We start from the raw sequence: 27,124 nt of genomic DNA, 5'->3' as shown, positions 1-27,124 counted from the left end.
ATGTTTTCTAGAAAAACAGTGAATATTTAAAATTATTAAAAACAGATCCACATTTAGCACACATGCCCGATTTCGACCCAAGTAGTGTACAACGGTTAATATGACTATCAGGCCATGCTGCATCTATATATTTAAAGGATATTGTTCGGGCCATACATATTTCACAATGTGATTCATCTACAATACATATAAATGTTTGTATGTATACATGGGTTAGTATTTAGGGAATGGTTGGTGATGTGAAGTTATTGCACATTGCCAATTTGTAGTTTACTCCAACTGCTACCTGAAATGCAAATTGAAATTGAAATAAGCAAATAATTGTGTGGCAGTATTACGCACACATGCTTTCCAATGAGCACTCGCATATATCCACAATACATATACATTTACGTAAGTAATAGTGCACCAACATTTTATGAATTATGATATAATTTGCTTATGAGGAGCAATATTACAAGCTCTCTCTCCCTCTTTCACAATATTGCAAGCTGACAATTTATTTAGAATTAAAATAGTGCTCAGAAAAATACTCTGATTCCATGAATGGGCACACAGATATTTCATGTCGCATTGCTGGATCTTCTCATAATAATAATAGTAAAACTGGCTATTCTGTGTACCTAACTGACTTATTGAACTTTTGGCACCAGTTTTGGTCATGTGTCGTTTCGAAATATAATTTCTCTAAGCTACAACAAACTGTGAAGCCAGTAAACGGAGTTCTTTATAGGTAATTCGATGTTAGTTGAAAATAATTGATGTCATGTTGCATACAATTGCAGAAATTCCTTGAGGAAAATGACCAATTGTAATTGTAATCCATTACCTAGTGCGAGTTGGGTCTGGTGATAAAAGCATGTGTGGCAAGTTAAAATGTGCCTTTCTTATAACTTTAACCAGCAATGCCACATCGGTAGAAAAACCAATTGGGTAATTTTTAAATAAAAATTGAGATTTTGCACTTTCCATACCAACACAACGGACATACGGATTTGTATATACATTTTGTCAAAAAATATCGGAAATTGTTGGTACAACTGTCCTTTATAGTATCGCAGAGTTTGAGCGTGATCGGTCAATTACCTTGTTTTTGGTATTTAATTGTATCAGTCAATCGCAGATGTGCTCTGCGATTTTCACTGTGAAAAATATCGAACAAAGAATTTGTCTTAAATTTAGTGTTTTAAACAGGGTTTTGTGCGCCGAATCGTTGAAAATGTTGCAGAAAGCCCATGGCGAGTGTGCTTTATCAAAAATACGGTACTCGGGTCTACGATATGTATGAGGCTTTTGCAGTGGGCCGAGAAGTCGTGGAAGATTTGTCCCGACCTGGTCGACCATCAACGTCTTCAGCGGATGAAAACGTCGACAAAGTCTAGGAAAGTGTGCTGGAAAACCATAATTTAAGTTTAAGTCTCACGAATCAATTCGCAACATTTTACACCATCAATTGGATCTTGCACCATGATAACGCACCGTCTCACATGGCTTCTATTGTGAGCATTTTTTTGACCAAAAACACGAAAAATATCATCGAACAACCACCATATTTACCGGACTTAGCCTCTTTTGACTTTTTCCTTTCCCAAAACTTAAATTGCCACTCCGCGGACGCCTCCTTGAGTCGATAGAGGCCATTAAGGAGAATTCGCTGAAGGAGCTGAAGAAGATCTCTTCAAACGCGGATTCTGCATGAATCAGTACTTAAACCAACCAATTAATATTTAAATGAAATTATCAAACATTGAAAGACAAATACAATATGAAGATATATAAAAAATATTACAATTATTGATATATAAGATGAAAAGCATGTGATAAAATCAAATCTACATATAAAAAATCAAACAAATTAACACAGGTAACTTTTGATTTACATAGCTTGGAAAAAAATGTTTTTGTAAAACATCACAAATTAAAGAGCCCACTTCTCCTGTCTAGGGAAGTTGAAAACTTATTGCTTTTGACAGTTCCTTGCTGAAAAAAAACTATTCGTATATAATTTATTAGCTTGAAACACCAACCTTGTACTAACATTAATATTAACCTTTTTCGCTTTTATTTTTCCCTTTTATTTGAATACAATTTTTTTGCAAAATGTATGTATATACATTAACGCAAAAACGAACTGTTTGCTTCAGATAATTTTGTAGTCATATTTCTGGCAGCGCACCATTTCGCCTATTAGCTTTTATAAGCCCAGGAATTGGCAGTGTGCCAAGTCTCTTACAAGATCCTGGGTGTGATCTCACATAAAACGAGAGAGTTTCGTATCTTATTATCCATGTCTATGGTCTGAACAACGATTGATTGGACGAGTTGAGAATACGTGTGAAATAAGCTGGAAGAATTCTGCTGCCGAAACTCTGATGAGTGGCAAACGAAGTTACTCGCTCGATTTCGATTTTCACCATAGCCGAAGGCCAAGCCTGGTAATCTATCATCCTTGCTGGAACGAAATTGCAAGCACTGCCCCGCCATGATATTAAAATAATATTTCGTGCAAATTGAATCCCTAAATGCCTTAGAGGAAGTAAAAGGTGGTAGCATAAACAAATTATTCATGTCATGTAATTAGTTTTGACCTGACCAACAAGGAAGTAAAAGGTGGTAGCATAAAAAAATTATTCATGTCATGTAATTAGTTTTGACCTGACCAACAAACAAGGAAGAAAATCGGATATGAAACGCATAAGCTCATAAGAGCCGAAATAAACTAGAGCATGAGATATTAGCTGACAGAGAGCACTCCTGAAACTGGTACCAGAAACAGCCTAAGCATTCGGGAAGTAATGCCAAGCCTTTGAGTGTTTTTCTGTCATGAAAAGGCTTCTCATTAAAAACTACACAAGTATGCCTTTTGGAGGCGGCATAAAATTGTAACTACCTCCATATGCGGAAACTCAAATTGTATTGTTGTCACGCCAGCTATTATTGTTTAGGAAACTAAAGAAAGTGTGATCAATTTAAAAAGTTAACTTTCTAATACTAAAACTTTTAATGATGAGCAACTGAAATCCCAAAACGTATTTTTCAATAAAAGCTCATTAAAACAATAATTTTCAATTAAATTTATCGATCATTTTATTCTTATCAACTTGGCAGTGTACAGCGAGACAAAAACATTAATGTACATCGGTAAAACTCAAGTTGATACTAATAATTTTTTAAGGAATCCTCTGGTGCCCTAATCTATAAAACACCACATATAGTCTGTGTCAGAAAAGAGGAACCGCGATTATTCATGAAGTATAAAAGATATATATTTAAAATTTTTTATTACATGAAAGTATGTACAAAACTATGAGTCGAAATTACTCAATAAGCCGTGTGGCCTTCTTCGTTGTCGAAAATAGCCTGGCATCTCCTTCATGCTTTGAACCATGCTACCTTTCTGCGTAGCTTGTCGACAAACAGGACTAGATTTTGCGAACTTGACGCACGAGCTGCTTTAAGTCGTGGACTGGCTTTCCGGTAAGATGCGTTTTCATAATTCCCCACACATTTTCAGTGGGATTGGCGTCAGGGACTGGGAAGGCCAGTCAAATACTCTGACGCCATTTTCTAGTTTTGTTGTTTCTCAAAGGGTTTTTCTGAGAGCAGTGGTTTTGATGATGTGTGACGGTAGGATCTGTTCGCCCCCTTCAATCGACGTTCGATGGTGTTCATACTCACATCTTTTCCCTTTTTAGCAAGAACTGATCGTGCTTGGCGTAGTCACAAAAGGATCCCGCTTAAAAAGTTGGACGATCACATTATCCTGCTTTTTTGTCTACACTCGCTTCAAGCCGCGATCGGAAAAGTCATCAGCATTTTTGCACCCTTTATACCACTGATTCCATACCACAACAAGCTTTTTTGACTTTTTAAGTACTTTTGCAGCCACGGCGTAAGAAAATTTTGGGTCTTTCGGCTCTTTGCGTACATAAAAATACGGCCTCAAAACGCTTCGTGTACCTCTCACTCATTTTTGTTTGGTTGCGTTTACGGGAAAGTTTCGAACGACACTAACCTGAGTTAGCACTGGCGTCGTAGCCCTTGAGTGTGAGTATTATGCAGCAAAAAGAAAAACGAAATATATCTTGAAGTTACAATAAAAAACCTGTTCTTTTCTTTTGACACAGATTGTACAAAAATCTTGGTGCCCCAAATGGGTAAATGGACACAGAGTAACTGCACTGCAATTGCTTTCAATACTGACGAATTTAATATCTTTTCCATTTAGTTGAAGCTCAAAAGAAGTAGAACAGAAAATACGTAGAATACATCAACCCAATATTCGATGCTTATATGCTTTAAAAACTGTTTACACATACACATGAAGACTTCTGTTTCACAAAAAGAAAACATTTTATGACGCTGTCATCTCATATTCGCAGCTTCTGATACAAATTTTTGTAAGGCTTCATTTGCGGTCAACGCAAATTCCCCGGTTAAGCATTGGCATGACAGAAAAAGTGCATAACTCTGGCCAATCACTCAGATATCAATTGCACCTCGTTCAGTCATTGCTTTCGAAAAAGAAATATTGTGAGAAAAAGGATCTTGTTGGGAACTAAATAAAGGGTTTTCCAATATATGCGGCAGAGCTTTGCGATATACAGTGATCATATTATACATATGTGAGCTATACATGGGTACTCGTACAGTGATGAAAAACTTTCTTGACAGCCTTCAGCTTCTGGGACAAAAAGTTGCTTGTACTGCATTTAGTATTTATTCAAGGAGAATTAGTGACAAAAAAGCTATTAATTTCTGTATTTGGTATTTGGCTACCACTTTGATGTTATGAAACGAGGTTACCAAAAGCAGAGAATCCTACGCCAAGGCGGCTAATAAATGACTGGGTGCGCTCAGAACGCTGTAAGACCTCGAGAGAGAATAACGTAAACCGTGCGTTTGCTCACAAAGCGTCTCGCCAGTAAAAATCGTCGGCTTTCGCATCTATATCAGATGGATCCACTCACTGAGAGCTGAGGCCCACAATTTCTGAAGGATGATAATACGTCTCAACAAATTAATATTAAAAAGGGTATTGGCCTTTACAAAGGTTATTAAGAAACTCTTAGCCTTCATCAGGAAGTCTACAGATTAATGTAATATCGGTGTACAGAAGTTATTCTAGATTATTTATGTATATAATTGGTGCGTACACCCTTTTTGGGTGTTTGGCCGAGCTCCTCCTATTTCTGGTGTGCGTCTTGATGTTGTTCCACAAATGGAGGGACCTACAGTTTCAAGCCGACTCCGAACGGCAAATATTTTTATGAGGAGCTTTTCATGCCTGAAATACACTCGCAGGTTTGCCATTGCCTGCCGAGGGGCGACCGCTATTAGAAAAATGCTTTTCTTAATTTTGCTGTTTCACCGAGATTCGAAGCTACGTTCTCTCTGTGAATTCCGACTGGTAGTCACGCTCCAACCCATTCCGCTACGGTGGCCGCCGTGCATCTCCGTTTTAGGTATACCTTCTTATCTTATCCATGTGGGATGATACCAATGGAATTGATATCTCTAAAGTCAGCATAAACAATATCGAGATGCATTAAATCGGTTCGTTCGATAATGACAGTGTCAAACAGCGCTTTCTTTTCTGGACATACATAGATATACTCATAGCTTGTCGCATGACCCTTAATACTGATTAATACATACGAGATAAAAATGTCTAGTGAGTCAAGTCGGAGATATCTTCTGTGCATATATGCTCAAGTAATAAACAAGAAGCTCTCAGATAGACGACAATTAAAGAAGAAATATGAAAATTTCAGTCAGATTAACAGAATATCAGTAGAAAAGTACAGAAAACTCTGGATATGATTGACACTTGGTGCTGTGCTATTGGGCTATCATCAAACGCTACCAAGACTGGTATTGTCCTCTTTACAAGAAGGAGGAAGATTGATCGGATTATACCTAAGCTAAAAAGGGTCATAATCTAGCTATCCAAAAAAATCAAATCGCTTGGAGTAATCCTCGATAGTAAACTCCTTCGGAAGTCACACGATGAAACAAAGGCATCCAAAGAAGTAAAGGCCTTCCGGCAGTGCAAAGGTGTCTTTGGGAAAATGTGGAGTCTTTCTCCTAGCAAGATCCTATGGATCTACACAGCTATGATAAATCCTATTATCATGTATGCATCAGTAGTCTGGATGATAAGACTCTCTCTCGCAGGAGTCAGGAGGACCCTATCGAGACTACTACGCACTTTGGCTATCTGTTGCGCTCGAGCTTTTCCGACTACATGTTAATGTTTTTATCGAAGGAGAGATCTTGAAGGTCATCTGCCATCTAAAACATGATGGAAATGGAACGGCCTCTGTGCGCCATTGGACAACAGAGAAGCATGGACTTCGACCCAACGATTCTCTCCATGTCTCTTGACTCCAGGCCATCAGGAGTCGTACTTGAAAAGAGATACTTCAACCCACAAGCGAGTTTGGCAGGCTGTCGCAGATCCTTCTGTCATTAAGCAGAAGGGACTATAGGCAGTTGGTTGGACTGATGACGGACCACTTTCTATGCACGAAGTACATGGCAAAAGTAGGCAACTCAGACAGTGCACTCTGTTCAGCATGTGGAGAGGAGGATGAGACAGCGGATCACTTTCTGTGCATCTGCTCGGCCTTCGCTCGAATCCAGCTTGAGGTCTACGGCACTGATGTGTTAAGAAGCGACCACATTTGCTCCTTGGCATCACAAGATGTACTCAGATTTCTTCGGAGGTCGGATAGATTTACAGAAAATTAAAAAGGGAAACAGTTCCCACTACTAGTGTGCCCATACTTGCTAGTTTGTATCGCAAAAGAAAAAAAAAACCGAAAGTCAAGGCAAGCTGAAAAATGAAAGCTTACAGAACATCGTTGAGGGAGGAATAGAATAAATTTGGAAAATGTGGGTTAAACGAAAAACAATGTGGTTACAATCAGGTGAGGTAACAGCTGATATAGAATTTCACAAAAAATCTAATTGTACTCATATAAGGAGGCCAGTAAAATGATTGTTTGAAATACGGGAATCTGTTTAGCATACATTTCCAACTGGTAGCCATTTGGTGTATGGAAATATTATTTTACAATAATTAAAGTCAAAATTAACAATATTTCACCTAAATATAAATTCATTTCATGTGGCTCGATTGAAATACCCTTTATTTGCATAGGGAAAGCATCACTAGCCGTTTCACATACCTACACCTATACGAGGAGGCCTGAATGTGCTTACATATTAAAGCAGCCTTAAAGCACATTCCTACATACAATGTATTTATTTACAATATCGGTGAGAATATCCTCCATATCGGGATTCACGTGTGCGGTTTTCAGATTAATTATTTGAAAATACGGTAAGCGGGTTGTGTGCTGTTTTATGGTATGTAGACATGTATAGTACATGTATATTACATATATGAAGTAGCTATATTTGCACGAAAGCAGCTGCAAAATCATTGCTATTGCCGTCAAGGTATTTACTTACATTGAACCATGAATCATGCAACTTGGCGTATAAGAGTGAATACTCTTGAGAAAATATGTACTTACATATACGTTCGCCGTTGATGATGAAATTGTTGGAGTGCCACAGTCAAAGTGGACACGGTGACATCCCTGACACTCGCCGCTGTATGACAACCACAGCTATCGCGGCAGCGGCACACTCAACATGGAAGCGTGTCACGCAGCAGAGCTGTTGGTGGTCATGACATCATGCAAGAAACCACATGCATGCATATACAAACATAAAAAGCAGATAATATTGCCGATATTCTTCGTACATATATTTGTAACGGGTGTTTTTTTTTAGCTGCATGAGGACTAGCGATAACGATTACTTTGGTTTGACAGCTGAGAATGGCAAATTGTGTTGACATTTCTATTCAGTAAATTTAGGCAAGTCATCATGAATTATTTCACACCAGCACAACGTTTCCAAATTGTGGAAATTTACTTTGAAACAACTAAATCTATTCGCATTCATAGAGCACCTCGTCCATTTTACGTTCGGCTTACACGCTGGCGGAATATTTCGACATGAGAAAGGAGCAGTCGTTATGGTGAATGGCGAGCGCTATCGAGCAATGCTAACTAATCATCTTAACATCAACGGGATATGGTTCCAACAAGATGGCGGAACTTGCCATAAAGCGCACTTAACAATTAATTTATTGCAATATTCACACCACCATTTTTGCTATACGTCCAGTTTTATTGGAAAAAGTCAAAAAGTCAAAACTGGTTTGAGCGAATGGACCATGTAATCCATGTAACTCGTAGTCTCGTATGTCATATTCAAAAAAATTCATATACCGGATATCATATTAAAAAAATGAATCCCACGAAATTGTTTACCAAATCGCTATAAAAAAAAAAAAATTCCAACAGTATTTCTGTTTTGTATTACCATTTTAAGTTCTCAAGCCCTTAAAAAAGCACCATGTATTTAAATATATGGCATATTTTTCATTATTTTTCTTTCTGTTACGTAAATTTGTATTGCACGTTAAATTCCTGCATTTCGGTAGATTCGTAAGTGTGTACGAGAAAAGGTCGGAAAGTTCGGAAAATGAAATGCAAGAAAGTATAACTTAATTTTAAATTCAAATGTATATTAGTGTACTATTATATGAAATATCTGAAAAAATATAATTAATATAAAATATCTGTGTAATTTATCAGGTTTAGTTGAGAATACCGTAAGTCGAAAGTGTGTCCTCAGAATTAATATGAATAACCTGCTTCGCTCCATTATTATCATCATCAGCAGTAAATGTTTTTCTTTGAAATTTTTTTTTTTCAGGTTGGGATATTAACTGTAATCTGAAGGGCAAAAGTTATACTACATATCGCTCATTTTCTGCAAGAGTGCCGTAATCCCAAAAAACCAAAATGTCCAGAAAAGCGGGTTCAAACTTCTCAATTACTATATCACCCTAAATAAAGACACATTTTCAAATAATCAGCTCCTCTTACTATCATATATATCGCTATGAACTTTTTACGCAGCATAAAAAGAGAGCTGATGGTAATTTTTATTCAAAAGAAAGTTTTTGGAGTATGAAATTGTTGCAGCAAATGAGCGATATGAGTTCATTGGTAAAGCGTAAAACTACACAACCATAAAAAAGATAAATTCGAATAACCCTTAGGACCAGTTCGCATGCGGTATCACAATCGGATATGTCTCATTGCAGACATCCGCTACAATCTTACCTAAGCTAAATCTTATGAATAATATATGTAGTTGATGTGATTAACAAACGAAAAACTTAAAAAAGAATAATTTTTTTTTATAAGTGACCAATCTATTGCTATAGATGCTTTCTCAATCTCAAATGCCTGATATCATACACTTTCAATTGGAATATGACAACTTGAGCTTCATAGACATGCTGTCGCTATTCTTATGTGCTGCAATTCAGATTCATAGTTATCGAGTAAGCTCAGTTTGCGTCAATCTTAGGCATATCAAGATGATCATGGAGAATTTTCAAGATGGTCGTAGGTGATACTTTACCGATTTCTGAGATTTATTTTCTTTTCAAACGCGCACATTTTCTTTAATATTTTATCAAAAACTTGGAAAGTCTAAATTGGCTGGCCTGAGCCAAAAAAATAATTAACGATAATATTGGTGCGCAACTAAGTTCCCGCTGTTTGTCAATAGATGCCGCCAGCAGTGTGTGCTAGTCGATTCTATCATAACCTAAACGACACAAACCAAGCTTAGACATATGGTTAACAAGCTGCTTCAACACATTAGTGATTTTGTTTTGGTGTCATATACTTTTGGTTTTGTGAAAATGTTTGATTTTGTGCCGAATAATCGTCTTTTGCGGGAAGTGTTGATTTTCCTCTTTCATTCGAAAAACACGGCGGCTGAAGCGCATCGAGAGCTATAAAAAGTTAATAGAGATGCTGCTTTATGTGAAACAACATGCCGAGATGGGTTCCGTCGCTTCAAAGACGGTGATTTTAATGTTGACGACCGTCCGCGTGAAGGTAGGCCAAAAACCTTCGAATACGCTAAGTTGGAGGCATTGCTCAATGAGAATCCATGTCAGACGCAAAAATACCTTGCTTCAGTATTAGGAGTTACCCGTCAATCCATTTTCAAGCGATTGCATGCTTTGGGAATGATTCAAAAACAGGGGACTTGGGTTCCTTATGAGTTAAACCAAGAGATGTCGAACGTTGTTTTTTCGCCTATGAACAACTACTCTAGCGGCAAGAAAGGAAGTGTTTTCTTCATCGCATCGTAACGGGTGATGAAAAATGGATTCATTAAAGCAATCCAAGGAGAAGAAAGTCATGGGGACTGCCCGGTCATGCTTCTACGTCGTCGCCTCGGCCGAATATTCACGCTGCGAAGGTTATGCTATGTATTTGGTGGGACCAAGTTGGTGTTATTTATTATGAACTATTAAAACCAAGCGAAACCATCACTGGGAATCAGTATCGACTTCAATTGATGCGATTGAGCAGAGCACTGCGCGAGAAGCGGCCGCAATACGCGGAAAGGCATAAAAAAGTGATTCTACAGCATGACAACGCTCGACCTCGCGTTGCCAAACCCGTTAAAACCTACCTGGAAACACTGAAATGAGAAACCCTGCCCCAACCGCCATATTCTCCATATATTGCGCCGTTCGATTATCACCTGTTCCGATCGATGGCACATAGTCTAGCTGACCAACAGTTCCATTCATATGAAGACATCAAAAACTGGCTTGATCCGTGGATAGCCTCAAACGTGGATACGAGATCTACCAGACGGTATACGAGATCTACCAGAAAGATGGGCAGAAAAAATAGTAGCCAGCGATGGGCAATACTTTCAATGATTCACTTGTAACCATTTTTTTAGAATAAAGTTGCACACCTAATAGTTTATACATTACTACTATATATAATTTATTGAATGACAATTTAAAATTTTTCTTAGAAATGTAAAGTTCTACTAAATTCTTTCAATATTCATGCAGCGGAGCATAAGAGGCATAAAACGTTCTAATTCGCTACAGAAAGAATACTCGTACATTATCACTCCGCGGTTTTGTGAATTTGAAAATAATTACGTTTTAAAAAAGTGGGCAGTCCATTGCTGATATCAAGGATAAAGACAAGTGAAAGAACACCCCTTCTACTTCGCAAAGGGCGCAAATTTATTAAGGCAAATATTGAATCATACGCGGGAATCAGATCAGCAAAATCAAGAGATCTAAGAGCGAAACGAAGAAAATTCTTTTGAATTGTTTTATATCTGTTCACTTGGCAACGGTGATGCGGAGGTGTAGATCGGAGGTTAGTAGTAACCTTAAAGTGTACTTATGTGAATGGCAAAGTCTAAATCAAAACGCAAGATAGGGCAAGTGAGGAATATTACTTTGAAATTATATAGTTTAAATGGCTCAGAAAACAGGAATTTTATTCAGAAAGTGCACCCAGATCCGAAACTTCGATCATAGTGTTGTGATGCGATACCTTAGTTAAATATACGATAGCAAATAATTGCCTAGACTTAGAAAATTAGATCTGAAAATATTCCTTGAAATATAGATGAAAGCGAGATTTGTCATAGAAATTTGTTATTGTGATCTGACTGGAACTTGCGCGAGTTAGAAAGACTTGAAATTAATTTTAAAATGTTTAAGTTGTCTGCACATAAAATATATTTCAAAAATTGTAGATAATTCGAAATATATTTAAAAAAGATAATGAATTGTAATAGACGCATGCGAGGGACAACAGAAGTGGCAGCGAAAGAATAGGCAGAAACAGCTATAGATCTAGGACGATACGACTTTACCCATTTAAAAAGAGTAGTGCACCACTGACTTTGGTTGACTTTGTCAAAATCTTCGGAAAAGCATGTAAAGATTGTATGAAGTATGTCATTGAAAGCAGAGGCGTGAAATTCTGTGAAAACGGCAAGATTAGCTTTGTTAGATGTTAGCTTTGAAACAACGCTAATTTTGGATGTGTAGCACTTAACGGAAAAATAAGGCGTCTTTCAAAAGACGCGCCTTGATATTGTTTTGCAAAGATTTGTGTTGCAAAAATTTAGATTCTATCAGGTTAACCTATTTTTATTCAAAACACGGTTCTTAACAATTACTACAGCAACAATATTTCTCAACAGAAAGTACAGTTTTTGGTCTACCAGTACCTTTTCTATACTCGACAGACCCAGTTTCTTGGAATTTTTTCATCAATCTTTGAATTGTCGACGATTCGGACAATCATTTCCACCAAAAAAAAAAGCACGAATTTTGCGATATGTTGTTCTTAAAGATCGGCTGTTTTTATAATACATTTCAAAATTTTCAACGCGTTGTTGTAGAGTCAGAGATGGCATAAAAAAACATTTACAGTCCAGGAATTATTCGCTACTGACATCTAGGCAAAAGTGACGCCTAGGAAGACTCTTTATAATTTTTTTTCGATCAATATATCCAAACTACGTTGATGTCGTAGTAAGTCTGGAAATAGGACTGTAATTAGAAATGCCATTTTTATTGCTAGCCTTGGATATATGTATGTAGTAGATGTGGTGAACGAGCCTTTTTTATCCCTACTTGATGTTTCCTTTTCTGTCGGCTTGTTTATGCGCCCAAAATCTCAAGGGTTAATGAACTAATTTGGCTGAAACTTAGTATTTGCAGTTATATTTAGTATCCAAATAGTTATATGTAAACAGAACTCTTCTTCCTCTCTCGTTTTCAACCCCTCATACGTACATATGTTCACTCATACATGCATACAGATATACTCTACTCCGATTTCCTGTCATTCTGAGTTCTGGTGTGCTTCCCTTCTTAAGCTATTTCTACTTAACACTCGTATTTACAAAAATATGTGCATTATTTTTGTAATTTTTCGCCTTCTTTTTTTGCAACAAAAATATGGCACTTCACAATGCGGTGTGCGCATAATAATTAAATGAATTGCCAACGTGTGTCGCTGCGCGTGCAACATTCACCTAACGACATCCTTTACATGTTGTATTCATTGCTGACATTTTTATTTCTTGTTGTTGTTGCCGCAGTTGTTGTGGCTGTGTACACATGTCATTTCGAGCGCTAACCATTTAAAATATGCGCTCGTTATGAAGTGTGACAGAACAATTCGCCAAAAATATGCAATAATACTCGTACGTATGTGGCTAGGAGAAAAAGGGAAACAACAACAACACCAATATCCTGTACCGTAGCCACAAAACCTCTAAAGCATTGTAAAATAGCGCCTGATAAACAATATGCGGCTCGAAAAGGGTTAAATATTCAGGCTTTATAATTCATTGTTTTTTCTTGCATTAATTCTTTACGCTTTTATTTTGTCCTTTGTCTCAAGGTGTCAATTTCAACGCCCTGCTTTTGTTGGCGTCGATGCGCTTGACTGGCCACAGCCACGCTGCTACATCGGCTTGAATCGGTGTTTTACCTAAAAGCGCGCAGCTATTGTAGTTACTGTTGTTGTAATTTATGTATTTATATTTGTACTTGTATGTGCGCACATTCTGGTGCATGCATCCATGCATGCTTGCATACATACTTGCTGTTTTGCATGCATGTGCATATGTACCTATGTATGTATAGGTAAGCATGCATATTTGCATGTATGCGTGTGTGTATGGTGCTTAATTCAAGTTTGTATGTCTCAGCTTGTGGCTGTCAGACATTGAGGCGTTTCCGAGGCGTTTATTTGAATGAATATATTAAAATTTATGACACACTCACGCACACAAACACACACATAAATAATCGCATGCATATGCATATATACATAGGTATATCAACTACATACATACATACATTTAGGCTTGCACATATGTACTTATAAATATTTGCGTTTGACGTCGCCGATGGCTACACTGCAAATATGCTTCACTTGAAATTTGAAATGTGCAAATTGTTTAGCCCGACTTGCCTCGAAGCTTTTATGCCTGGAAATTAAAATATATGAATCACGTGACATTATATATATATACATTATAACTGGAGGAATACATATGAATATTCAATGCATGCTTCTACATATACACTAAGCGTGAGCATATGTAAGTCTGTATGTCTCACTTCTATTTGGGCACTAAATTTCAGTCAGATATGTTAGGTTAGTAAGGTGTGGTGTCCCGACGACAACACGATTTAGGTATTTGCCGCAGGCTTGGATGATCCACAAGCAGCAAAAAGCAAACCTTTTTTTTGAGAACAAGAGCAGTCTAGTGATGACGAAAAGGTGTTAAACGGACACGGATGCTCAGTGATATCCGCTTCCTCCAAGCAAGATAGGCAAATCGGGTTCCCAATGATTCCAATGGTGGACATATGCTCACTCCATGAGCTGTATCCTGTAATAATTCCGACCAGCAACCGAGTTTTCCGAGTTTTAGAAGTCTTTTCTTCCAAGTTGAAGTTTGACAAGAAGGCTCGACAGTTTTCTGTTCGGGTTTGTTACAAGACACTTTGCAGCTCTGCAGCGCACTTTATGTAAATAGCATACATAATCGCTGATCCAATTTATGATTCCTGTAGAAATTAATCCAATTATGGCCTTTGGTCCCTATGTGATAACCGCTGATCCGCAGTTGGCCAATTAATCGGTAATTTCATTTTCTTGAACACCGCGATGCCCTTGAACCCCTAGAAGCAAAAGCTTATTTCGTCTTGCAACAGAAATAAGCTTTTTATTAAATTCTCAATTATCCATTTTGCTACTTTCAGAATGGCAACAGTTTTCGTTTGGAAAACAGTTTCCACTCCTGCCATAGCGTAATGATACTTTTTAAATACTACCGTTTAAGTACCATTCGGCTGCAGAATCTATTTCATTCTTGGACCGATCGGAAAAGAAAATATGCTTAAATTTATTTAAATGCACTCTGGATTAATCCAATGCGCACGCATTTGACAATAAACTTCTTTCCAAATGAAACTATGGGCATAATATCATCCTTAAGTGCCAAAAACAGTGGACACTGCTCAGATAGCATCTCCAAATCTCTCTGTGGGCCGAAATCCCGTCTTCGCGACCATATTGATGGAGTCTTCACATACCTTTTATTGGTTCCTGTTGTATCTTAAGATCCAAGGAGCCGAATCAAGCATAGCATTTACGGCATGGCACTTTGGACGGCCGATCCACCCATGCCAGTGGCACACCCCCTGGAACTCCCCTGGGGGGTTCCCCATACAATCATTTCAAATATAACCATTTTTGGCCTTTACATGAGAAAAGAAACTAAAAAGTTCGACCCGAATTGGGGGACATCAGAATTCGTTTTAGAGGTATGGTTCCTTCGGCAAAGTTTCTTATTTTGATCTCTAGAATATGGTTTTCACAGAGCAATGGGCGATTTTTTTGCCTCCCCACAAAAGGCACTAAAAGTTCAACCCAAATTGGGGGACATCAGAATTCGTTTTAGAGGTATGGTTCCTTCGGCAAAGTTTCTTATTTTGATCCCTAGAATATGATTTTCACAGAGCAATGGGCGATTTTTTTGCCTCCCCACAAATAGACCCGGCCTAATAAACATGCATTTCTTTGCAGTTTGTATAGTTCCTAACGAGTGGACTTAACCATGATCCGACGCCACCAAACTACACAGGTATAAGATATGATTGGTCTGACAAGTAAATTCACAAAACTACAGCAGGTTTCAGACCCTGGGTTTTACCAAAGACTCTATGGTATTTTTGAAAAAATGCTCGAGGGCTGCGATAGCTTGGAGCTCCAGAAATGGAGTTCGAGACCTGTACCGCCAAATAAGAATAACAAGCGAATGGGCGAGGAAATGGTATGTATGAGAGCTTAGGAAATAAAGTCCAAGTATAAAAGTCCCATTGGCTCTCCTTTTGACACTGGTTGAGGTAATGCTAGCACAGCTACTAACAGAGTAGATGAACTAATCGGTACATCTGCAGAGAAGTGCCTTCGCTTTGAGGCTCGCAACAGTGATAAGCGAGCCCTTGCCAAGTTAATAGGCAAGTACGTAAAGAGTACACAAAATTTTCGTTACTAAAAACTGATTGCTAAATACAAAACACAAAAAAAAAAGAAAGAAATGAAGCTAAACTTCCTAGTTTAACTAATTCCATTCCATTTTTTTACACTGCAACGCATCATAACATTTATCAAAATAACAACTGCGCGTTATTATTGGTCCCACTAATCGCTGCTACACGGCAAATTTAAATCTAAGGGAGCGCAAGAGGGAATTGGCAGTACGAATGGATGTACATGTTCATAGCAACATTAAGAGAGGAGTAAGCAGTTGCAACAACAACCATTAGAGTTTTTAATTACAACAGTAATAACAACAACAATTTAAACCACTAATAACACTTGGAGTATCAAAAGCGACGTTGCAGCGCTAACCGATCAAAGACAAAGTGAACTTTGCGATTTGGTCTCGTTGGATTTGAAGTTGCTGTTGCTGCTGGCAGTTGAAGTAGATTGTGCGAGTGTCAAGTTGTTTGTTGTTGTTTAATGCATACCTTTACCGAGCATAAATTAACATTTTTATTGAGAAAGTTAACGCTGGTTTAGCAATGAGTAGAAAAAATGAAAGCAAAAAATACAATACGTGGAACATACGAGAGGAACTTAAGCATCCTCTTCAAATTTTGAAACGCATTTCCGTGATTTTAAAGTAATTATTTTTTTTTATACAATATTAGACTGAGATATTTTAGATTTAGTTGTTTTTTAATTCGAGAATAATAATGCAGATATTTTTCTCTCTCAAACTTATGCACATACACCTGCGTGCACAGTAATAGCAGCGCGACATATTGCAAAGCTTTGACTATTTATTTATTTTTATCTTAACCATATTTCTTTCTTTCTTTCTTTTATTCTAAAGACATTTAACCAAAATATTGCAAATTTAAAATTGCAGCAGCGTAAAAATTTCACCAGAGAATGGAAAACGATTTCAAGGTTTTACTTTTATCCTGTTTTAGAATTATTTGAGTTTTGTGATGTGCGTGTTGATGTTTTGTCACAAATGGGAAGATCTACAGTTTTATGATGTCTCTGAATGGTAGATTATGCTTTGTGAGAAGTTTTTTCATGGCAGAAATACACTCGGAGGTTTGCCATTGCCAGTCGAGGAGTGACCGCTGTTATAAAACACCTCCTCAATTATTAGGTTTTCATATCCGGTGTTTCAAACCCGTACTCTTTTGAATGTTAATGGCTCACCAACTCATTCGGCTGCCGCCATACTTCTAAACTAAATATAGGTTAGAAGGTTGCCCTGACTTCTACGGTCTACTTTAATACGCTCATTGTGGAATTTTTCAAGGAAAAGGTGGAGAGGAAAATAAGGAGACTAAGATAAGAGAATACAGATTAAGTTGCTATTCATTTCCATGATTTCTCTGTGGATATAATTATTTCGGAATATTTCACGAGATTCTATTCTACAGAAGAAAGCAAGAAAGGTGTTTCTGCACTGGTAGCGTACTTATTAACAAAATAAGATTATGAGAAATATTTTAAAGTTTACTGTTCATTTTATTTTATTTTGTTACAGCTGGGTAGAGCGGATTAAATCATCCAAAACACTTTTTTATTATTTGTTATGTAATATATAACTCGTTGAAGATCGAGAGATCGATAGCACCATCGCAGCTAAGGCTTAAACATTTTTAGAGAGCACGGAAACAATTTTTGAACAATTTTTCAGGTTAAGATTAATGCTTGTACGATCTGATAAGAAGCCAGAGGAAGCTAGTGAATACATATGTAAGTAAGAGAAAAGTAATCACCGGGATGACTTGGTGAATCTTTCGTAAGAGTGCCGTGCTACTAACAAATGCCGATGACGTCGACATTAACGACGAAACCAACCGCGCCGTATGCTGGACTTACTCCAGTTTAAAGAGAGAGGCGAGCAACGTGGGTTTTGCGGTAAATGAGGGTAAAAAAAGTATCAGCTATCAACACACTTCATTCACGTCTTGGACGCGAATATATAAGTGTTGACAATCAACGATTCGAAGTTGCGAGGGACTTTGTCGACTTTGGGACTAGAATTAACAACAGAAATGACGCAGGCTCGGAGATCAAAGGGGCAATAATACTATTGTTAATAGGTGTTAATTTGGGCTCAGTAGGAAATTAAGAAGTAGAATTTTCTCCAGAAGGACCAAACTGACACTCTACAAAAGGATCATCATTCTCGTCCTGCTACATGGCGCAGAAGCATGGGCGATGCCAACAGCAGAGTAGAAGCTTTTGAGTGCCTTCGAGAGAAAAGTTATACGTAAGATTTTTGGCCCCCATTGCGTTAGTGAGGAGTACAGCGTGCAGTGGAACAGCGAGTTGTATGAGCTAATATATATAGGGCCATTGAAATAGTTAAGCGAGTAAATATCCAGCGGCTACGCTGGCTGGGCTCGTATGAATGTTCCAGCAAGGCGAAGCATTACAGAAACAGTTGGCGCACTATTTTGGATTCCGCCAAAACCAACATACGGTTGTAGCTCCACATAAATACGTACGAGTAAGTAAGTAATGAATCGAAAGCTGCTGAAGATGTGTATTAGATGTGAATTTTCATTACCCCTTATAAAACATTCGAATAAAATATGTATAATAAGTTGCTAACCGCAAATAAACCTACCCAAATTACCTTCACCTTTCACTGGAGCATTTTCTGCAATCAGTCCAGACAATTCTGAAATAGTCCCTAGACTAATTATTCTAACGGGTTCGAATTAAATATCATACTTAGTATCATCACAGGCGACAGTAGCCCATGAAGAAGAAGTATGGCTATGTCTAATGTCAATGATCGGCAGCTATTTAGCGCAAAGTCTTTGATTCCAATAATTTTCTTCAATACGAGGATTCCTACTTGGATTTCTGTCTTTGGGTCCGTCTAGTATTGTCTGGAGTTCCATTGGAGAGTTTGACATATCTTTCCAGAACGTTTTGATGTGTGAGCCATATTAGCGCCGTTTGCAGTGGCACTAAAAACTCAGCTCGATATAAAAATGATACTAAACCGTGAATATTGAACCGTGCGCTTATTTTTCAGGATTTTTGACGTACGAATATATTAATAAGGTAAAAATGTAGCCATGAACTAAAACCATAATAAGGCGAGCAATCATCAATTGTAAGAAACGGATGAAATAAACTTTCTCGTGGTCCCATTTCGCGCACCGACGAATTCCGGAAAGGTCGCAGAAAATCAGTTGTTGTGCCAGGAAATAGTGATACTGTGCGCAAAATTTCACTTCGCAAACCACGAAATTGAGGCATCTCTGGGCATTAGTATGACGAGCGTCAGTTTTATTTTACATGCTCAGTTTGTGGTAAAAAAGGTGTGCACGCGTATGGTTCCACACAATTTGAAAAACACCCTGGAAGCACGATTGGACAAAGTGCTTCGAAAATTGGTTTGAATGAATGAAAATTTAAACTACTCATCATTTTGAAAAACAATAAACTGACTTTCAACCACAACAATTTATTTTTCCACTGTTAGGCTAGAAATATAAACAGCAACCCTCGTATCAAGCCGTCGACTCCTAACTGCTTGCTAAGGTAAAATCTGCTCTAAAATAAACGAGATTGTACGCGCCTTGCTAATATTTAGTAACCCCACCTCGTATTGGAAATATCTTCGATGAAATCTTTACTAAGAAAAACTATTTCAAGTTACCATTATTAAGTTTTTTGTCTTTTGCCAGTTTGTGTTCTCATTATAAGTTTTTACCGCCAAATATTCAATTATTTCTCCGTTTTACTTTCTTTACTTCCGCGTTTGCATGGCAACTTGATTTCGCTATCTGTGCACTTAACAAAATAAAATTTCCACTATCTCTTTATCAGCGCTTGTTCATCTTCTCAATCAAATTCATCAACGTTGAATAGTTAGCACAGTTGTTTTTTTAAGTTTTTTGTTTGATTTCCTCTTACCAGCTTTTCACTGTAGCACAAAACCTTTGCGAATACTTTGCTTCTGCCTCTAAGTCATTGATGGCGCTACTTACTTTGCTGCGCTGCTCTCTATGTCTATTCAACACTTATTACCATATAAATTTCTTACAATTTTTTTTTTTTTTTTATTCAATGCAAACATTTCTCAAATTTCGCAAAGTAAAATTTTGTATGCCGAGCTTCTTTCCCTTTCGTTAAGAGACTGTTTTTCTCAGCAAATAATTTCGTTAGTCCTCAAGCAGTTTTTCGCTTCAACCCTAAGCCACTTTGTTCTACCCGCTTTTCAGTTAGCGCACTTTTCGTGGTTTAAATGACCCACATTGCAATCGCGTGTGCATAGTTGCCACGTATTTTTCAATGCTTTCGTTTCTCGTGCAGATACACGGAGGCTGAGCAAGCAGGCTGCATCATTAATAATACACAAGATTACGTGGGCATGGTAGAACGACTGTTAGTTGGTGTTGAGGCACGCCCAGTTTTCAGGTCGCATTAGCAAACAATTTCCACACTTTTTCAGCATTTTTATGACAAGTTTTATTTTCCTATTTTGTATTCAAAAACAAAAAAAAAACAAAAAAATAACCAAACAAGAAATAAGAAAGTTCATTTTTCTCTGCCCATTTTTGGGTTGAAAATATAAAAAATGCATAAAATTTGATTGAAAACTTTGTTGCACCTTCCTATGTGCTCATATATATATGGGTGAGTTGAGTGTTCGTGTCGGCCCACCATAACGGCGGCACACATGTGCAGCAGCGTGCAAATAATTTCGCTCCACCTCCAGTGAATTTGCGTTTTTCTCTATGCCACAAAGGCAGCAGATTTTCCGCCCATTGAATGCAAATTTTCTGCCTTTACTGTCCGTTGGGATTTACGTTTGCCTTCTATGCATCCTTTTGTATACTACTATCTACATATTTGTTTCAATATATTATACTACTACTTATGCATATAGGCACTTGTGCACACATATGCGTACATATAAATCCATACATACATACATATATGCACCATGTATTATCCACCGACAACTGACTGTATGTGAATATGTTTGTTTGGGTGTATTTGAGAATGCATTGAAAATATTATTTCTGTTTTTACATATTTTATTTATGCATATATTTAATTTTTTGTTTTATTTCTTTATTTTTTACAATAAAGCTTTGTTGGTTTTTAAAGTGTTTGCAGTTTTTGCACTGACCTAAAAGCACATTGTTAGCGATAACTGCAACATGGGTTATGCATGGAATTGATCTGCCGAAAAATATGCAATTTATACGAAAGCTGAAGCTGTCTGTGCGCACTGCTACTGCTATTGATTCGGGTCTGATTTATTTAATCTTTTCAATAGCTTATCAGCTCTGTGAAAGTGGATTCTGCAAACTGTGCAGATATATGGCAAGAGTGGAGGCTGTATAAATTGCAAATAAAAATATTTAAATAACTTGATTTTCATTAAATTATTATTTTCTTATTGAGTTTTGATGATTTTTATTTGTTTTGGTGCACTCGTTCAATGCAGTAGGCAAATTGAAAAATAAATACTTTCGTAAATTTATGTAACCTGATTTACAAAACGGATAGCAAAATATTTGTGTACCAGCAGGGCGCATCACTTAAGAAGGAAAGAGGTTTGGAACAATGTGCTCCAATGATTTTAGTAAATTTTCGGGCAAAGAAGAAATTTTCAATTTATTAAAATGCTGAATAAATTTTTTACAAGCAAATGCAGTAATTTTTTTATGCGTATCATCGTAAAACAATAAAGATGACAGATTGCAACCACATGGAGTCGATAACACTCATAATTTTACATCGATATACTAAGTTGTTCAACAACTTTTACGGTTCGATAAGAGATTACTTTGCTACTAGCCAACATTTGTTTTTTGTTATGTTGGCCACTCTTCATATGAACATAAGTGGCGTTTGATTTTAATCTGTCAATTCATTCTTTCTTTTCAAGCCATTTAGTATCGACGTGTCACAGTATTTTCTACAAAGGAAAAAATCGAGTATCGTCCGGTGATTGATTTTATTTTGGAAGGTTTGAAATCAATGGAAGTTTATGAACGGATGTTAAAAGTGTATAAGCACATTTTGCCATCAACTAGTATAATACAGGGTGAATGATATGAAGGGTTACTAACTTCACACTGTTTGTATCTGTAAAACAGCTCACGACATCAACATCAAAATTGTTCTAATGACATTTCAATATATTGTTTATAAGCCATCAAAAGCATTTGCGTCTCAGTTTTGTTGAATTTTTTGTTTCTATGATGGAATTCAAACGTAATAGTGTGATTGCGTTATATTTGGCTGGAAAATCACAACCAACCATTGTTCGTGAGCTCAGTCACCTCAAAATGAATAAAATGTTTGTGTATCGCACTATAAAACGTTACATTGATATTGGTAGTATTGCAAAACGCTATGGAGGCCGAAATCCACGTCGAAGTGGAAGAAAAATGGCCAAAGAACTGAAAATATCGCAAGACACCATTCGACGCATATTGAAAAATGAACTCAAGGTCAAGGCTTACAAGTTCCCACACAAAGGTACACGATCTTTCACTCCAGCAAAAAAAAGTTCGGTGCGAAAGAGCAAAGGAGTTGTTGAGCTTGCACGAACGTGGCGAATTTCCTAACATTGTGTTTTCTGATGAAAAAAATTTCCCAATTGAGCAGTTCATAAACACTCAAGACTATCGTGTTTACTTGACCGAACGCTCATACAAGAATTTGAGCCTACGTATGGCCACTCGAAGCAATTTCCCTTCGCAAGTAATGGTTTGGGCCGCAGTGACCGCTGATGGATTCTCTCCAAACGTTTTTATCGAGTCTGATGTCAAAGTGAATGTGACTTATTATCGGGAAAATGTTTTAGAAGCTGCTTTAGAGCCGTGGACACGCAAACATTTCGGTTTCGCAAGGCGCAAATCGGATGGACTATACCATTTGATCCATTTTGGAGAGCAAGGTGAGGACTAAAAAATATGCCAGTATGGATGCGCTAAAAAAAGCGATTATACGAGAATGGGCCAAATACCTCAAGATCACATTCGTGCCGCATGCAACTAATTTTTTGACCGTTTCAAGGCTATAGTCAAGGCAAAAGGTGGTCATATCGAGCTAAAGTGAATATATGTTAAAATTGTAATCATTTTTGAACAATTCTGTCTTTGAAATCAATAAAAACTGATTTCACACAAAAAAGTTATGGTGTTTTGAATAGGCAACATTTCATATCGTTCACCCAGTAGAAAGATGGGTTGCTGAATTTAAACGTTGTCGTACAAGTCTTGGAGACGATCTATGTCACGAACAGCAACAAAACCAGAAATCGTAGAAAAAATGCAAAATATCGTATTGGAAAATCGTCGAGTTACTGCAATAGATTTAGTAGAAGGCTTAGGAATCTCATTGGGCAGTGTTAGCGATTACTTGACTGAGTATTGGGTTTCAGAAAGCTATATGCGCAATGGGTGCCACCTTCGCAAGCAATTGAACAAAAAAACACATTCGAATGCGACTTTCTTAACAACATTTTGAGCGTTTTCGAAAAGAAAGAGTGAATTTTGTGCATCTATTTATCACTAAAGATGATCCTAAATCAAAAAAAGAGACTAAAGAGTGGTGTGAATCTGGCTCGTCGGCTCCGAAACGAGTTCGAAGGTGTACGCATTAGTTTTGTTTTTCATGTGAAAAGAATTTTGTTTGTAGATTACTTGCAAACTGGTAAAACAATTAATTCTGAATATTATTGTAACCTTTTAGACCAAATGAAGAAAAAAACTCGTGAAAAAAGACCCAGTTTTCAAACGAAGAAAATTCTTCATAGCAATGCACTGTGTCACAAGAGCATTTTGCCAATCGCTAAAATCCAGGAATTCAAAATGAAAGTCCGAACTATGAAAGCATCCACCATATTCACCAGATTTGGCCCCAAACGACTTCCATTTATTTTCAGACCTAATCAAATTCATGCGTGGAAAGCGTTTTTCATAAAATAGTGAGGGTATAGCAGCTGTGGGAGCATATTTTGCAGCTCTTCCGAGTTCTCACTTCTGACATTGGATTCACAAATTGGCAAAACCGCAAAACTTATTGAATAACTTCTGGAGACCAAATGGTCTTAAATTCAGAATTTAAGGAAATCTATGTAAACCTTAAAGTTTTGTGAATAAAAAAGTGAGAAATTTTACGAAATGCATCGGTACTGTATTGCGAAATACCTAATTAGAAAGCCAATCCTAAAGAAAGGTGGGAGATTCGAATACACTCATTGCCTATTGTGCTAATTGCATGCATTCCTCAACATCACTACGACCAAGATGATGCACCCAAGATGATCCAAAATAATGCACCCAATACAGAATGCAACAGCATAACAACAGTAAATATGCAACAGCAAAGTGCGAAGTAATGGAAATTCTCGAGCTGGAACGGTTTTTGCGCTCTTTCATCACTGCTCCCCACTGCTTGAAGATTAGTCAGAAAACTATTTGGACCCGCTTTGATGAGATTATAAGTTTGAGAACTTTTTACTACACTGATTAGTAAAAGCATATTTTGCGAGTGTCAAACGCTTTAAGGGCAATGATTTTGATGTCCAGAACCAGTATAGGTTATAATGGGGGGAAATATTTGGGGGAGCTAAGTCAACGAGATATATATTACAAACTAGTAAAACCAAGTAAAATCATAATAGAGAACTTGTTTGGCACGGTTATAAAACATTCGAGCCGATCACTTAAAGAAAACGCTCACAGTATCAAGAGAGGCACGTCAAATTTAACTTCTAACTCGCTCGACCTCCAGCCACAAAAGCCGTGAAGAAATGTACAGGGTGTGCGGTGACAGAATTAGGTTTTAAATCTTAAACTTCTCCTTATCTGCTGAACGTATAAACGGAGCGAATAACAGTTACTTCGCAGTCCCAAAGTGACGATTGGACATGCATTGTCAAGCAGTGGAATAATTCGACCAATTTTTCTTGAAAATCATTGAAGGCAAGCGATTTGTGTGGAATGTGTTTTTTATCAAGGCATACTGAACGATTATTTGCTATCAATTGTGAGAGAACATCCTTCCTTCAGTACACACATAGCGGTACCATAGCGATACTGCGTGATTTACTTATTCCCTAACAAATTGCTAACACGTTTCGGTGAATTATTCTGGTCACTGAAGTCACCCGATCCTACCTCAACGGACTTTTAACTGTGGGGGTACATTAAAAATGTAAAACAGATGACTAACACGTCAATAAAGTGAAGGAGTTAGTGCTCAAAAATCGTCGGTTGACTGTTAAAGACCTTACTGATATGATCGGATTATCAGAAGGATCTGTGAAAACCATTTTGAAAGACCATTTGGGCCTACGAAAAGTCAAATCTCGTTTGGTACCGAAAACTCTCAATTTCTTGGAAAAAAGTCGTCGGGTTGATGTGTGTGAAACAATGCTTTCAGACTATCAGGACAAGCTCAAATGCATCATTACGGGAGATGAGACTTGGATTTATGCTTACGACCCTGAAACAACCGACCAATCAAGCGAATATCGTGCTAAAGGCGAGGCCAGACCGAAAAGAGCACGTCAAAGTCGTTCAAAAATAAAGGTCATGATGACAGTTTTTTTCGATTTTCGTGGTGTGGTGCACTATGAATTCCTTCCATCTGGCCAAACTGTTAATAAGGAATATTATTTGAGCGTTGTGCGTCATTTACGTGAAGTAATTCGTCTAAAAAGACCAGAATTATGGGCCAACAACTCTTGGTGTTTGCATCACGATAATGCACCACTTCACACTGCACTCGTTCTTCGTGATCATTTCGCCAAAAATTCCACGCATATCGTTCCGCCTGATTTGGCTCCGTGTGACTTCTGCCTATTCCCAAAACTCAAGAGACCACTCCGGGGAACGAGTTTCGGGTCGATTGAGGAGATAAAAGCTGAATCGAAGAAGGTGCTGATGGCTATACCGAAAATGGACTATTTGGCATGTTTCGGGGATTGGAAAAATCGTTGGCATAAGTGTATTTCATCGAGAGGGGATTATTTTGAAGGGGATAAAATTGATTTACAAGTATAAATAAAGATTTTTCATTTTACAACCAAATTCACCTTACTTTTTGCCCACAGTAGTATATGGGGAATGCTGCTGAAGTGACCTGATATAAATCCGGGTTGTTCCGGTTATGCAGTGCCGACTATCGTGGGAACGGAACGACTTATCTCACCTAATATACTTTCCAGGCATTGCTCCCTCCATCTATAATTTATTTCGTTCAATGGCAAATGCTCTGGCTCTACAGCAATTTCACTCTTATTATGAAGTCAAAAAATGGTTCGATTTATGGTTTGCCTGAACAGCCAAGGAGTTGTTCCGGTGCGGAATTCGTACGCTACCCTACCGAAATATGGAACATTATGTGATGGCAAATGATGAACTGCTTTTGAGGAAAAATAGCAAGATTGTGCGTTAAAATTACGAGTAAAAAACAAAAATGTTACAACTTACCTTTTCTTTGGTTTCCACACTGCCGTCCAGCAAATTCCAATTAATTTCTTAATCCATGCAAAGCTTGCACTTTCACTTTTGACTAATTTAATTGCATACGAATTGTAAATTCTACAATTTATTCCTAATTGATTTATTTTTATTTTTAAAGGTTGTGGTTGTCATTGTTGTACTTTGCTTCGTTATGTTTGTTTTTCTCATTTCCAAAATTATATAAACAATTTTTCACTAGGCACTTTTTATGAATTATGACATTCGATTTTCGTTGAAATATAAAAACAATTGTAAAATTGGGAATTTCAAGCCAAAGTTTATGCTACACAATTGCGAGTAGTAAAATTTAAACAATTTTTTTTATTAGTATTTATGTATGTGCGCACTTAAATATCTATATGAAGCAACATTTTATTTTAACTTTAAACTATTGCCCATTTTTATATGCTTATTCTGATATAATTTTTGTTCACAAGAAATAGCCAGCATTCTTTTTTCATTTCATTTTTGCTTGCGCTCCTTCAAAATAAAATTTATTTTTGCCCAAATACGATTTGCTATTAATTAACTGAAAATAATAATAAAATTCGAATGAATTATATATATTAGGTACACATTTTACATTCATTTATAAATTTTATTTGA

At 37.2% G+C, this 27,124-nt stretch overlaps 1 long non-coding RNA gene across 1 annotated transcript; it reads right to left on the bottom strand.

The window, feature by feature from the left end:
- LOC128862397 (uncharacterized) lies at window positions 1-27,124 on the bottom strand. The gene is made up of 3 exons (XR_008454479.1): window positions 26,486-27,124; window positions 26,205-26,414; window positions 1-286 (listed from the first exon to the last, which is right to left on the bottom strand). It is a non-coding gene; the product is annotated as an uncharacterized LOC128862397 (long non-coding RNA).

Source organism: Anastrepha ludens, chromosome 4 (assembly GCF_028408465.1).
Source record: "Anastrepha ludens isolate Willacy chromosome 4, idAnaLude1.1, whole genome shotgun sequence".
Lineage (NCBI taxonomy): Eukaryota > Metazoa > Arthropoda > Insecta > Diptera > Tephritidae > Anastrepha > Anastrepha ludens.
Note: the sequence above shows the minus strand (reverse complement) of the source record. Positions and strands in the feature narration are given on the sequence as shown.